Source organism: Delphinapterus leucas, chromosome 15 (genome assembly GCF_059928025.1).
Source record: "Delphinapterus leucas isolate spDelLeu-1000000601 "Yukka" chromosome 15, BTC_Dleu_Yukka2, whole genome shotgun sequence".
Lineage (NCBI taxonomy): Eukaryota > Metazoa > Chordata > Mammalia > Artiodactyla > Monodontidae > Delphinapterus > Delphinapterus leucas.
The window spans coordinates 30110619-30123494 of NC_143143.1; the positions used below are offsets into that span (position 1 = coordinate 30110619).

The 12876-nt window shown below is 41.8% G+C and overlaps 1 protein-coding gene across 1 annotated transcript in view; it reads left to right on the top strand.

Moving 5' to 3' along the window:
• Positions 1-12876, top strand: part of GRIN2A (glutamate ionotropic receptor NMDA type subunit 2A) — a 368609-nt gene that overhangs the window by 306945 nt on the left and 48788 nt on the right. The gene's annotated exons all lie outside the window — the stretch shown is intronic.

The following is a 12876-nucleotide window of genomic DNA, read 5'->3' on the forward strand; positions in this document are numbered from 1 at the left end:
CTGATGAGTATCACAGGCTTCCTTCTGAACTGTGTTAAGAAAAAGCAAATCCAGGACGCTTTGAAATGCAGAGAACCAGAGGGGTTTCTTAAACTGATAAAGAAGTTGGTCCAACTCAATGGGATATTTTAGCTAATAGGGATATCTAAGGAGATGGAGTTTATTTAAAGTGGTGAAAACAAAGTACTGTAAGTTTTCATCTGATTTTAGATAGGAGTTTATGGCATGTAGCTTTCTGTGAAAACTAAGAGCGTCACATTGAGGAAGGAGAAAGGAAATACGGAGAGAAAAGCTGAGAACTCAGTCTCTCTAAAGGTACAGCTAACATTTCCGTCTACCTGTTGGCATTGTGGAGGATAGCAGACATGAAATAACTGAAGCTGTAAACAGAAGACCTGTTTTATGACCTTGGACAGTTCTTCAGTCACTCTCATCCTCATACATAAAATGGGAATAATGATAGGACCTAATTCATAGGAGTTTTATGAGGACTAAGAGAGAAAATTTGTAATGTAATGTAAAACATTTCGGACAGTGCCTGGCACAGAGATAGGACATAATTGCTAGTGTTGTTATTTGCTGTAAAGGTTAAATTCTATTTCATGGACTCTTCAACTTTTTGAAAAGTCAGGGAAGTGTGAAATGTGTTTTTGAAAGGGTTCCATTAAAAAATATTCTGGGGCTTCCGTGGTGGCGCAGTGGTTGAGAGTCCGCCTGCCTATGCAGGGGACACGGGTTCGTGCCCCGGTCCGGGAAGATCCCACATGCCGCGGAGCAGCTAGGCCCGTGAGCCATGGCCGTTGAGCCTGTGCGTCCGGAGCCTGTGCTCCGCAACGGGAGAGGCCACAGCAGTGAGAGGCCCGTGTACCGCAAAAAAAAAAAAAAAAAAAAAGATTCTGTTTTAAATGAAAGGATTGTTTATTAAGGAAAGTTTTGCTTATCCAGAAAATTTACTTACGTGGACCATCTCAACTGTCAGGGATCCCTGGCAAGTAAAACGGGAGGTAGTGCATTCTCCTTGCCGATTAACGCACAGCTTCTTCCTGTGGCTGCTCTGCAGGCCCACTGCGAAGGCCTTGCTGCTTCTTTGTGTCTGGTGGGGCAGAGGGGGCCCCTCTAAACCATTAAGCCCGGATCTCTGCATAATTTCCAGGAGCTTTGGCCAATGACATTTTGTCATTTCAGTCTCTTTGGAATCTCTTTGGTATCTCAACAGGGGCTGGGACAGCATTTATTTAGAAGCTGAACCCATTTCTTATCTAAAACTCATTCACACACTGCTCATTCTGGCTTGGAATGACTTTTTAAAACTTTTTACTAAAAAGCATAACAAAAAATGCAGAAAAGTACAAGTATTAAGTATACTGCTGGATGACTTTGTCCAAACTGATCTGACCATCCAGGTCAATTAACAAGATGTCACCAATCCCTACAACCCCCCACCACATACACACACACACACACACACACACACACACACACACACACACACACACACACACCCCTCTTCCAGTTACTCTCTTCGTGGATCATCCTCGCTTCTAAAGCAGTAGATTCTTTTGCCCTGTTATTCTAACATATAATAAAATCATACCGTGTGCTTTCTTTCTTGTTTGTCTTTATTTGACTCATCATTCTGTTAGTGAGATCATGCGTGTCATTCCAGTTCTTTCATCCTCATTGCTGTGTAGAATTTCACTGTGGGGACGTACCAAAATGCACACATCCTTTCTAATCTTGATGAATGTTAGGGTAGTGTCCCATGTGGGGCTATTATGAGTAAAGCTCCTAAGGGCTTTCTCCTACATGTCTTTTGTTGTACAAGTGAGTACATTTTTCTTGTTATATACCTAAGAGTGGAAATTGCTGAGCTATAGAATGTGGTATGTTCAATTTTAGTAGATACCAGAAAAGACAAATTTTTGATGACTTTGCAGCTTAGCCATGGGTATGGGTTTTTGTTTGTTTTCACTGTGGTCTTTTCATCATATATACTGTTGCTTTGGACAAACCACGAGCATAAATGTGATGACAATGGTTAGAAAAAATGCTTGAAGGCTGGCTGTTTCCCTCCTCATCCATCTGCCACCCAGAGCACAAAATGGGTTGTTTTCTTTCTTTTTCACTTTTTTTAAATAATGCAAACAAAAAGGAGTAGAGAAATAGAAACCATCCCTGGCCATAAATTATACAAATTGTTCTCGGGAAGCCATATAATATATAACATCCATCTTAGCAAACTTGGGCAGATGGTGGGTTTACCCTATATTCAATCTCCCATGAGGGGGATGCATGACACATTACTTTAAACTCAGAAACTAGAGCTAAAGGGGTGTGAGTCTTTTCTTTTTAAGAAATAACTACATGCACCCTTAGGGGTGAGGACATTCCTGCTCATTCCTGGAGATTCTGTCTCAGTGGAGTTAATATCAGGGGAAAACACTTACATGTTTAACAGGTTCCTCAGTGAATTATTTAAGTTATTTAAATTAAATTTTGAATAGATAGTACATTTACATGATTCAAAAATCAAAAAGTAGTATATAAAAAGATAAACAGTGAAGAGCCTTCCTTCCACACTGTTCCTTATTCGCCTAGTACCCTCCATAGTAGCCACATTTACTACTTTCCTGTGTGTCCTTCCAGATCTTTCTCTATCAAAGCATAAATAGCTACAGAGTTAATTTTTAAAGATTTATAGTCTCATCGTGTGAGTGTATCATACGGTATTTAATCAGTCTCCGACTAATGGATATTTAGGATGTCATTTTTTGTTGTTACAAACAATACTGCAGTGGACATCCTTACCTATGTGTCACATCCAATGTCAAATAAATTTCTCGGACTGCTGGGTCAAAGACTACACGTGGTAGTAATTTTGACAGACATTGACAAATTTCCCTCCCAAGGAAATTCACCTTTACCATCAATGAATGAGGGTACGTATCTCCCCAAAACCTTTGCCAACACAGTGTATCATCAATCTTCTAAAATTTTGCTAATAGGTAAAATGTGACAAAATATTTTTTAATATGCACCATCTTGTTATCAGTAGATTTTTACCAAATGTAATGAAAAGCCACCTGCAGTTCCTTTTTTGAAAGTGTGCCTTATTTTTTTCTGTTGATTTGATGGTTTTTCTTATTAATTTATCTATTAGAGAAATGAGCCCTTTATTTGTGATGTGATTACAAATGTTTGTTCCAGTTTTTTGGGGGTTTTTTTTTGCGGTACGCGGGCCTCTCACTGTTGTGGCCTCTCCCGTTGCGGAGCACAGGCTCCGGACGCGCAGGCTCAGCGGCCATGGCTCACGGGCCCAGCTGCTCCGCGGCATGTGGGATCTTCCCGGACCGGGGCACGAACCCGTGTCCCCTGGATCGGCAGGTGGACTCTCAACCACTGCGCCACCAGGGAAGCCCTGTCCCAGTTTTTTTTGCTGCTGTTAGCTTGTCTTTTGAGCTTGTAGATATCTTTTTCCACAGAGATCTATGTTTTTTGTAGTCACACCTATCAATCTTTTTTATGGCTTCTGGAGTTTGAGTTGTAATTCAAAAATCGTTTTCACTCAGGTTACAAAATAATTTTCTCCTGTTTTCTATTTTGGTGGCATTTTTAATATTCGGAATTTTTCTTGGTGTAGAGTATGAGAGATGAATACAACTTCTCAAATGATTATGAGAACCAAAATTTAAGAACTGCCACCACTGAACTGCACCAAGATCTGACAAACTCTTTGTGTTGATCGTATCTGCTCATCATCCTGAGACTTCTGTCTTTCAGGTGTCTACTACACCACACTTAGTTGCCTTTTCCCTCTCCCATCTCATTTGCTTTTAAAATTTTTCATTATGAAATACATTACTTTAAAATATGAAATGTATTATGAAATAATTTTACAAGAGTAAATATCATGAGGGTGTAAGGAATAATAAAACAAACTTCTCATGTAATAATGATAATAAACTCCAGCTTTAAAAAATAGTTATTCCCTTCCTTCACCATGTACAGCATCTCTAGAAGTTTCTGTCCCTCTGGAAGGTAGAGGGAGGTACCCTATGTGTTTCTGAATTGTTGAATTTCAGGATATTCCTACCCCCAATACCCTTAAATCCAGTGAGGCTTGGCTTAAAAACCCCAGAGCATGTAGCTCAGCTACTGGGTCCTACCCCTCCACCCACAAGTCTCAGTGATATCTGTGGCTTAGTGAATATATGTTCGTATACACCAGGGTCAGTGAAATGGGGAAGCTTTTTTATGGGTTGTAACTTCCTGGAAGAGTCTGGGACACGGGGGATTTTGCATTATGGTTGAATGAGAGTCCCAGCTTGGTTTGAGTCTGGGCTCTATCATTAGCTAGCTGTGGCCTTAGACAAGTCATGTCACCTCTCTGAACCTCAGTTTCCCTATCTAAAAAGTGAAAGGGCTGGATTCTCCAATCTCTGAAATAATTCTGAGATTCTTTTACTTGTGTCAACACTCGAACACTTATTTAGAACTTTCCAAAATACAAAATCCAGACAAACCACAATTATAAACAGCTGTCATTTTTGCAGAAAGGATTTAGAATAATTCTCCAAAGCTGGGTGTCTCCAAGCCTGGCCAATGGACCAACTCTACCTGAATCAAATGGTTACTTGTAAAAACGCAAATTTCTGGACCCAACACAAGACCTTCTCTTTAATGATGGAGCCTGTGAATTTGCATTTTAACAAGCATGCTGCTGCTCCAGGTGATTTTGATACAAGCTAAAATTTGAGAACTACTATTCTAAAAGAGTTCAATAAATACATTACGCGTATAAAGAGTAAGCCAGCCAATATAAACATGTAGCTTATCTTCAGGATGCAGAATCACCTAAGAGCATAGGGACAGAGAAACTTGAAACTGAGTTGTTAAGTGTCATTTGAAACTAAGTTGTTAAGTATCATTGTTTGTTGAAATGTGTAATAAATGGAGATAAAGTATCCCAGAAAATATCAAGTAAATCAGTGAGAAAGTAGGATTTGCACCGAATGTTTGTTGTACAAACACTGATAGGTAAGGTTTTCCAGGAACAAGTCTGTTCTGACATGTGGGGTTCTCCCGAACCAAAGGCGGACGGGCATTTCATGACCCCAGGTTTCTACACCAGCGTTTCGCAAAGCGTAGCCTGAGTCTGAATCAGTAGGGGTGCTGATAAAGATGTGGATTCTTGAGCCCCACTGAGCCAACAGAACCAGCATCTCTGGGGCAGGGGCCTGGGAATCTGCATGCGGCAACAAGCTCTTCAGGTGATTCTGATGCACACTAATCAAATTTTGGGACCATCTGCTTTAGAAGAGGGAACTGAAGCTGAAATGAGCGGGGACAGATTTAGATTTATAAATGCTCAGTCATCAGAAGGTGATGTTCTCCAAGCAGTTTTGGCAAGTAGGCAAAACTGCAAGCATAGCACTTATGCCAGATTTCAATTAAACAATCAACATTCCTATGACTCTGAAGAGGCTAATATTTGAAGACATAGTGGGATGGTTTATGTTTTTTATTTTAACTGGTTTTCATGTCCAATTACGTGTATATAAATTTATGAAAAAGTCCCAGTTTCCTTTAGAAGCTTTAATTTTCGGCATCAGGCCCCCCAGTCCCCTGTCTGATTTCATTTTCAGCCCAACAATGTTGGGAAACAGACGGGCATCTTTTGCCTTCATTTACATTGAGTAGTTTGGGAGAAGAATTGGAAAGGAGGGTTGCCTTTTGCCAGTAGGCATTTTTCTACAAGGCCCAAACTGTATAATGTGTCTGTAAAAATCAAAGGATGAGGGTGGTCACATCTATTTGCAAGTGTCAGAACTGTCTTTATAGAAGAGGTGAGCACTGAACCCCTGTTCTAAGACACAGCTTCTCCAAGCCTGTAGGGGTGAGGAATCCCTGTTTTGAGAGATTAATTCATTGAATATTGAGAGATGGTGTTCTGTGAGGAATGGACAGGACCAAGAAGAGGAAGGGCTCAGAATGAGCAGAGGCGTGGAGGAACACAAATTTAGGTTTGGATGAGTTAAGTCGGCAGTGCCTTCGGGACAACATCATCATATTTCATCTCTGCATTGATTGAAACCTAACAATCTGTGAGATGCAGCTCCAGGCGCTTCACATGCATAATCTCATTTAATCCTCAGAACATTCCTAAGAGCTGAGTACTATCACTCCTATGACCTGAGTATTATTATTCTTTTGAGCTGTGTACTATTACTCCTATACGCTGGGTACTTTAAGCGATGAAGAACCTAAGGCTCTACAAGGTTAACTAATTACCCAACACGCTGTTTAACTAAGAACTTACATTGTAGAATTATTGACTGTAGGAGTTGGGCTTGCTTCCCAACTTGGCAATGCCAGGGAGGCAGCTGGATATATGAGGTCAGAGCTCAAGGGAGAAATGGAGACCGAAGTCACATATTATATTATTGGGGAGGAAGAAATGTTCCTCTACCCTTCTCGATTCTTATGGCCGGTCTGAGAATTAAACCGACGTGAGGCATATTAACAAGAGAAAATCAAACAGAAGTTTAATAACAACGTGTATACATGAGAGAGACCTGAGTAACTCTCCAAAATGGCCAAACCCTCACCTTAAATACCATCTTCAGCTAAAGACAAAAGAGGATGTTGAGGGTAGTGGTTTGGGACTTCAGAGGGGAGGAAGGCAATTCATATGGAGACGGGGAGCAAATGTTTGGTAAATAAACACCTGTTGGACCAGGCAGAGACAGTGTCGTACACTCTGATCTCTAGGCCCTGCCTAGAGTTTTCCTCACCACACTTAGCCCACCGATAGCTCTAATCTGGGAACAGGCCCTCAATCTAGTTCTTTCAGGCAGTTAGGAGGAAGGTCAGAGTTTCTTCTTGAGTCTTTTGGGCCTTGATTGCTTTCAGCTTGAAGTAATCTGCATGCCATAGAGATTATTTGCGGAGGCAAATTTTATATATATGTATATATATATTTAATATTGTATATAATACATAATTATCAATTGACAATCTGGGAGTTGATAAGATCATAGCATCCTTTCCATCCTCAAAGGAAACTGGTCCAGGGATGTTGAACTTGCCAAGGTAGACCAGGAAGACATAAGGATGCTCATTGATGTTGAGGGGCCGTGCAGAGCAAGTTTTTTCAAGGGTGCCATCTGAGCACGATTTATGAGCTATATTTTGTCAGTCAAGCAGAATCCCACTCAGAGGGTTCATTTCCAGATGCTGAGTTCGATAACAGGTGTAGACCTCAAGGTTCGGTGAGCTGTTCTCTTAACTGGAATAGCGTCGTCTCCAGAGGACATCAGATCTACAGTGACCTGGTTTCTGAGATCCACCCCCACACTGCAAGTAAAGCTCAGAAATAATTGCTACCACATCAGAGAGGTAGGAATTTTACCCTTAATAAAAACTCAAGGAAGCAGAGACATCTTTTTTGTACTTGAAATTACCTCTTGTGAAACTCCATTAAAACTATATTAATGGATGTTCAAGGCCACCCATAAAGTATTAAAAATAGAAAAAAATGGGGGAAAAGTTGAATAAAGTGGGATCCCAATTCTGTAAAGATGGAAGGAGAAGGAAAGAGAAAAGAAGAAAGGAAACTGAAATGAAATACATCAAAGGTTATCAGAGATATTGCTAGATGATGAGGGTTGTGGGCTTCTTTCTACCCCTTTTATACTTAACACATTTTCTGCAACAAAAGTATTACTTATAATAAGAAGAAAAAAAGTTTCTTCTGAACATAATTCTTCAGTTCTTCCTGCATTTTCTTCGGGGATTTATACACATGTTCATAGCTTACACACACTGAATCGGTGTCCATGCAAATCTGTTTGACTTTTCTCAGTTAAATCTGTATGGTTTTGTTGGACAATTATCACATTTAATGACTAGGAGATATTTCACTGAGCTAGAGGAAGATTAATTAATTTAACTTTTACTGCTATGCATTTTCATCATACCTTGTCTGGCATTGGAGGGCCCTCCAAGAAATAGTTATTTCAGAAACCTTGCTGATACCATTATTGTACCAATTTGTTCGCAATGTCATCCTACCTCATTTCTCAGACTTCTGTACAGTAAACAGCATTGTCCTTCTTCACTGTAAGGTTCTTTTATCTTGTGGACAACGCAAGTCCTGTAACTACCCGTAGTGTTCTTTTTGCTTGGGTTTCTACGTAATTCGGAGCTTAATTTATGATCTTCTGTTAGCAACTGCGGACAGCTTATGGCCTGAATATCTGCTTTCAGACTTTCCCTAAGCCCTTACCTGCTATTCCATCTCAGAATTCAGTTCACTCAGATTGCTTTATCGATATGTTTAAACCTTCTCCTACTGCAGTTTGAATGACCTGCCTGAATTGTTCTGGGAACTAAGAGAGGTATTTCAAACTGATAGATACCATTTACTGGGAGCTTACCTATGTGCCAGGTACTGTTCTGAATGCTTTGCCTGCAGTATCTTATTTAAACCTCATAACAACCCTACGAGATAGTGATTTACAATCGAAGAAATAGGCACAGAGAGATTAAAATAGCTCATCTGTGGTCACACTTGCTCCAGAGCCTATGCTTTGAGTCACAACTTAAAATACTGAATATGAACATTCCCGTAACAGTGCACAATTAGCCTATTTCTAATTACGCAGTATTATACAAAACCAAGAACTAATTCTGTTCATAATTCAAAATGTCTCTTTTTCCTTTGGAAGTCTTGATACTGCTTTTAAAACGGTCAACATTTCTTCTTTCATTGAAATGGAGAAAAAAAATGAACTCACAGAGGAAAACCAACCAAAAACAGGATGTATTCCTTGTATTCGGATACACGTGGTTAGGAAATTCTCCCTGGGGAGACTGAACAAGCAGGAGCTTCCTGGCAGATTCCATCTCCTTGTCTCCTTAGGAATCACCTCTGCTTATTGATTGTCAGATGCACATGGAGACTTCCAAGTATGTCATCTCATTTCATCCTGATTCAACTCTGCCAAATAGGTGTTCTCTCCATTTTGCAGAAGGTGAAACTGAGGCTCAAGGAGCAGAAGCAACTTGTTCAAAGGTTACGTGATTGGCAGAGCTGGCATTCAGACTCAGCCCAGCATCTCTTTCTACTCATGACATCTAACTGTCTGCTTGTCCTGACAAGTGAAGGATTCTGGGAAGGGTTGGACACCTTTGTTATGAGGCGTATGAGGCTGGGGGGGCGGGTGGGGAGGTAGAACCAGGGAAGTTGGCGCTCCTGCCCATCAGTGGCTCAGGTTTGGAAAACCTCAGTAGTGTGCTTCCTTTCTCTCCACTGTGAAAACTGTAAACAAGCTCCCACTGACCCAGGTGCTAAAATGGTCTCCGTGTTAAAGCATCAGCCCTGTGTGTTCTCTTGCTCTAGCAGCAGGGGGAGGAGTGAGTTTTCCTGGTGCCGGGCTAGCTCAGGCCATGGGAGGCCTTAGCACAGGTTGGGAGATGCTGTCCATACCCCGTGGGGAGTGCTTGGGGCCTAGACAGCAGCCTCTGCCTTAGCAAGTCCAGCCTCATTCCATCGAGAGAAATGCAGGTGGAAGAGCAATAGGAATTCGGGTACCACGCCTCAGCTTTCCCCACTGTCATAGTTCCCTGTGGCTGCCATAACAAATAACCACACACTTGGGGGTTTAAAACGAGAGAAATGTATTCTCCCCCGGTTCTGGAGTCCAGAAGTCTAAAAGCAAGGTATTGGCAGGGCCACGCTCCGTCCGAAGGCTCTGGGGAGAAATTCCTGTCTCTTCCCGCTTCTGGGGACTCTTGGCTTGTGGCAGCATCGTTCAGATCTCTGCCTCTGTCTCCATATGACCTTGTTCCTTGCGTGTCTCTTCTTTTTTCGAATATATTTATTTATTTATTTTTGGCTGCGTTGGGTCTTTGTTGCTTCACGCAGGCTTTGTCTAGCTGCGGAGAGCTGGGGCTACTCTTCGTTGCAGTGTGCAGGCTTCTCATTGCGGTGGCTTCTCGTTGCAGAGCATGGGCTCGAGGCATGTGGGCTTCTGCAGTTGTGGTGTGTGGGCTCAGTAGTTGTGGCTCGCAGGCTCAGTAGTTGTGGCACACGGGCTTAGTGGCTCCACAGCATGTGGGATCTTCCCAGACCAGGGCTCAAACTCGTGTCCCCTGCATTGGCAGGCGGATTCTTAACCACTGCACCACCAGGGAAGTCCCTCCTCTTCTTATAAGGGATTCTTCTTCTAAGTCATCAGATTTAGGACCCAGCTAAATCCAGGATGATTTTGTCTTGAGATCCTTCACTAATTACATCTGGAAAGACCCAATTTCCAAATAAGATTACATTCCCAGGTTCTGGTGGATGTGAATTTTGGGAGGACACTATTCAACCCAACACACTCCCTTAGGCACCAGTGTCCGACAGGTGTCCGATGTGAGCACTGCCGCAGAAGGCTCTCCTCTGGGGTCTGTGGGGGAGGCCTCACCCCCCAGCGCTCCACCCGAGTGTGTGCTGTGGGGAGTGACCTTGTAGTGCACCCCAATGCCCAGTGCACATGAATGCAGTACGGGCTCCTGGGTGTAGACCGCCACCATTGGGCAATGCGATTATTCTGCTAGCTAGTGTCCATCCCTGCTTCCTAATCTCAGTTGCTTAGTTGTCCTTGCTCTGTGCCAGACGCTCTTGTAAGCACTTTACCTATAATTCTTCATTTAATCTTCACAACCGCCCCATGAGGGTTGGTACATCCAGCATCTCCACTGTGTACACAGAGAAACTATTGTTGGGAGTGGGGGAGAAATTTTACTCTACTCTTCTAGCTTTTTCCTGGCTGGTTGAAGAATTAAATTGACAGGAGATAGATTAACAGGAGAAAGTCAAACAAAACTTTAATAACATATATACATGGGAGAGACCCAGGAGAACTGGGTTGGTTACTTACCAAAATGGCCCAAGCCTCACCTTAAATACCGTCTTCAGCTAAAGACAAAAGAGGGATGTTGGGGGTGGGAGTTTGAGACTTCAAAGGGGAGGAAGCTGTTCACATGGAAATGGAAGAGCAAATGCTTGGTAAATAAATGTTTGCTGCACCAGCAGAGACAGTGGGACACAGAGAGGAGTCTGATCTCCAGGCCCTGCCTGGTTTCCCCCAACACACTTAGCCTGTATTCTTTGCAGACATCTCTGGTGGTAGCTCTATTCTGGGAACAGACCCTTCATCTAAGTTATTTAGGCAGGTAAGGAGGAGGTAAAAAGAAAGGCTTCCTGAGTCTTCGTTTCTTAAAAATAATCAGCCTAACTTAGTCTTCATGCCTAAGAGACACAATTTAGGACGGCACATTTGGCCCCCCTGTGCTGTCATGCAGAGGTTAGATCCCTTGCCAGGCAAGTGCTCATAAGCTTCAGAGCTGGGATTTGAACTGGCTGTAGCATTTATGCCCTTAATCACTATGCTGCATTGCTTCTCATTAAAAAATATATTCTCATTGTAAAAAATGCAGATAAATAAGCATCCATTTGACCACGTCCCAATCCCAAATCACCCCCACCCCCACCAGGTAAGCACTGTTATCTGTCTGATATACGTGCCATTTCTCCTAGACCTTTGTTAGATGCATTTGCATATATTTATATGTTCACACATAATTATAAAATTTTCTTCTGTGGGATGCTATCAAACTCTGTGCAGTAAGGCACAGTTTGGTTTTCAATTAATAATGTGGGGTTTTTTTCAAGAGAAATTAAATTTATTTTGAGCTATATTGTGAGATGTAGCAAAAGCAGTGCCTACCGTGAAATTTATGCCATCAACCAAATACACTGGTAAAAAAATAGATGGGTAAACCATAATGCAAGCATCTACCTTAGGAAAAAATAAGACGAAGAGGATATAACCACAAAGTAAGCAGAATAAAATTATAAAAATCAGAAAGGAAATTAATGTAATTGTGGAGAATTGAAGGAGAAGAAAAATTTTAAGCTAGTTCTATGAGTTTTTTGGGTTTTTTTTTTTTTGGTTGCGTTGGGTCTTCGTTGCTGCACATGGGCTTTCTCTAGTTGCAGTGAGCAGAGGCTACTCTTCGTTGCGATGCACGGGCTTCTCACTGCGGTGGCTTCTCTTGTTGCAGAGCACGGGCTCTAGGTGCGCGGACTTCAGTAGTTGTGGCGCACGGGCTTAGTTGCTCCGCGGCACGTGGGATCTTCCCGGACCAGGGCTTGAACCTGTGTCCCCTGCATTGGCAGGTAGATTCCTTTTTTTTTTTTTCACACACACCGTATTTTATTTTTACAAGAGATAAATAGACTGACACCAAGCATTGTAAATGGAGGGCCACAACAAAAGCAACAATGATTGCAGTTACCACACACGAAACACACTCATGCTGTGTCATAATATTGACATTCAGTCCAGGAATCCTCCACCATAACAGCTCCTTTACTTTGCAGTGAAAATTGATTTGTATATTTTTTGCCTCTGAGTCCTTGTGGGATTTTTTTTTTTTTTTACTCAAACAGAAAGTCACAAAAATTATAATCATCCACATCAGTTCTTTCAGTCCCATGTCATTAATTTTTTTCATCTTGATCTTTCGTTAGCACTTCTATGAATTCATGCTATCAAACAGTAAGACGCAGTTTGGTTTTCAATTAATAATGTGTTTGAGGCGCCTTCCATATCTGTAGGTGTCTTTTGCCTTCATTCTCTTTGACGGCTGGAAAGAATTCCATGGTTTGCATACATCACAGTTTATTAGACTGTTTCCCTCCAGGGAGCTCTTAGTAATAAGGGCACGTTAAAACTCCATGATGAGTCTTCTAGGCACTTCTGCAAGTAATTCTCTAGGAATGATCTCAAGAAGTAGAATTTTTGGGTCAGAGTATTTATACCT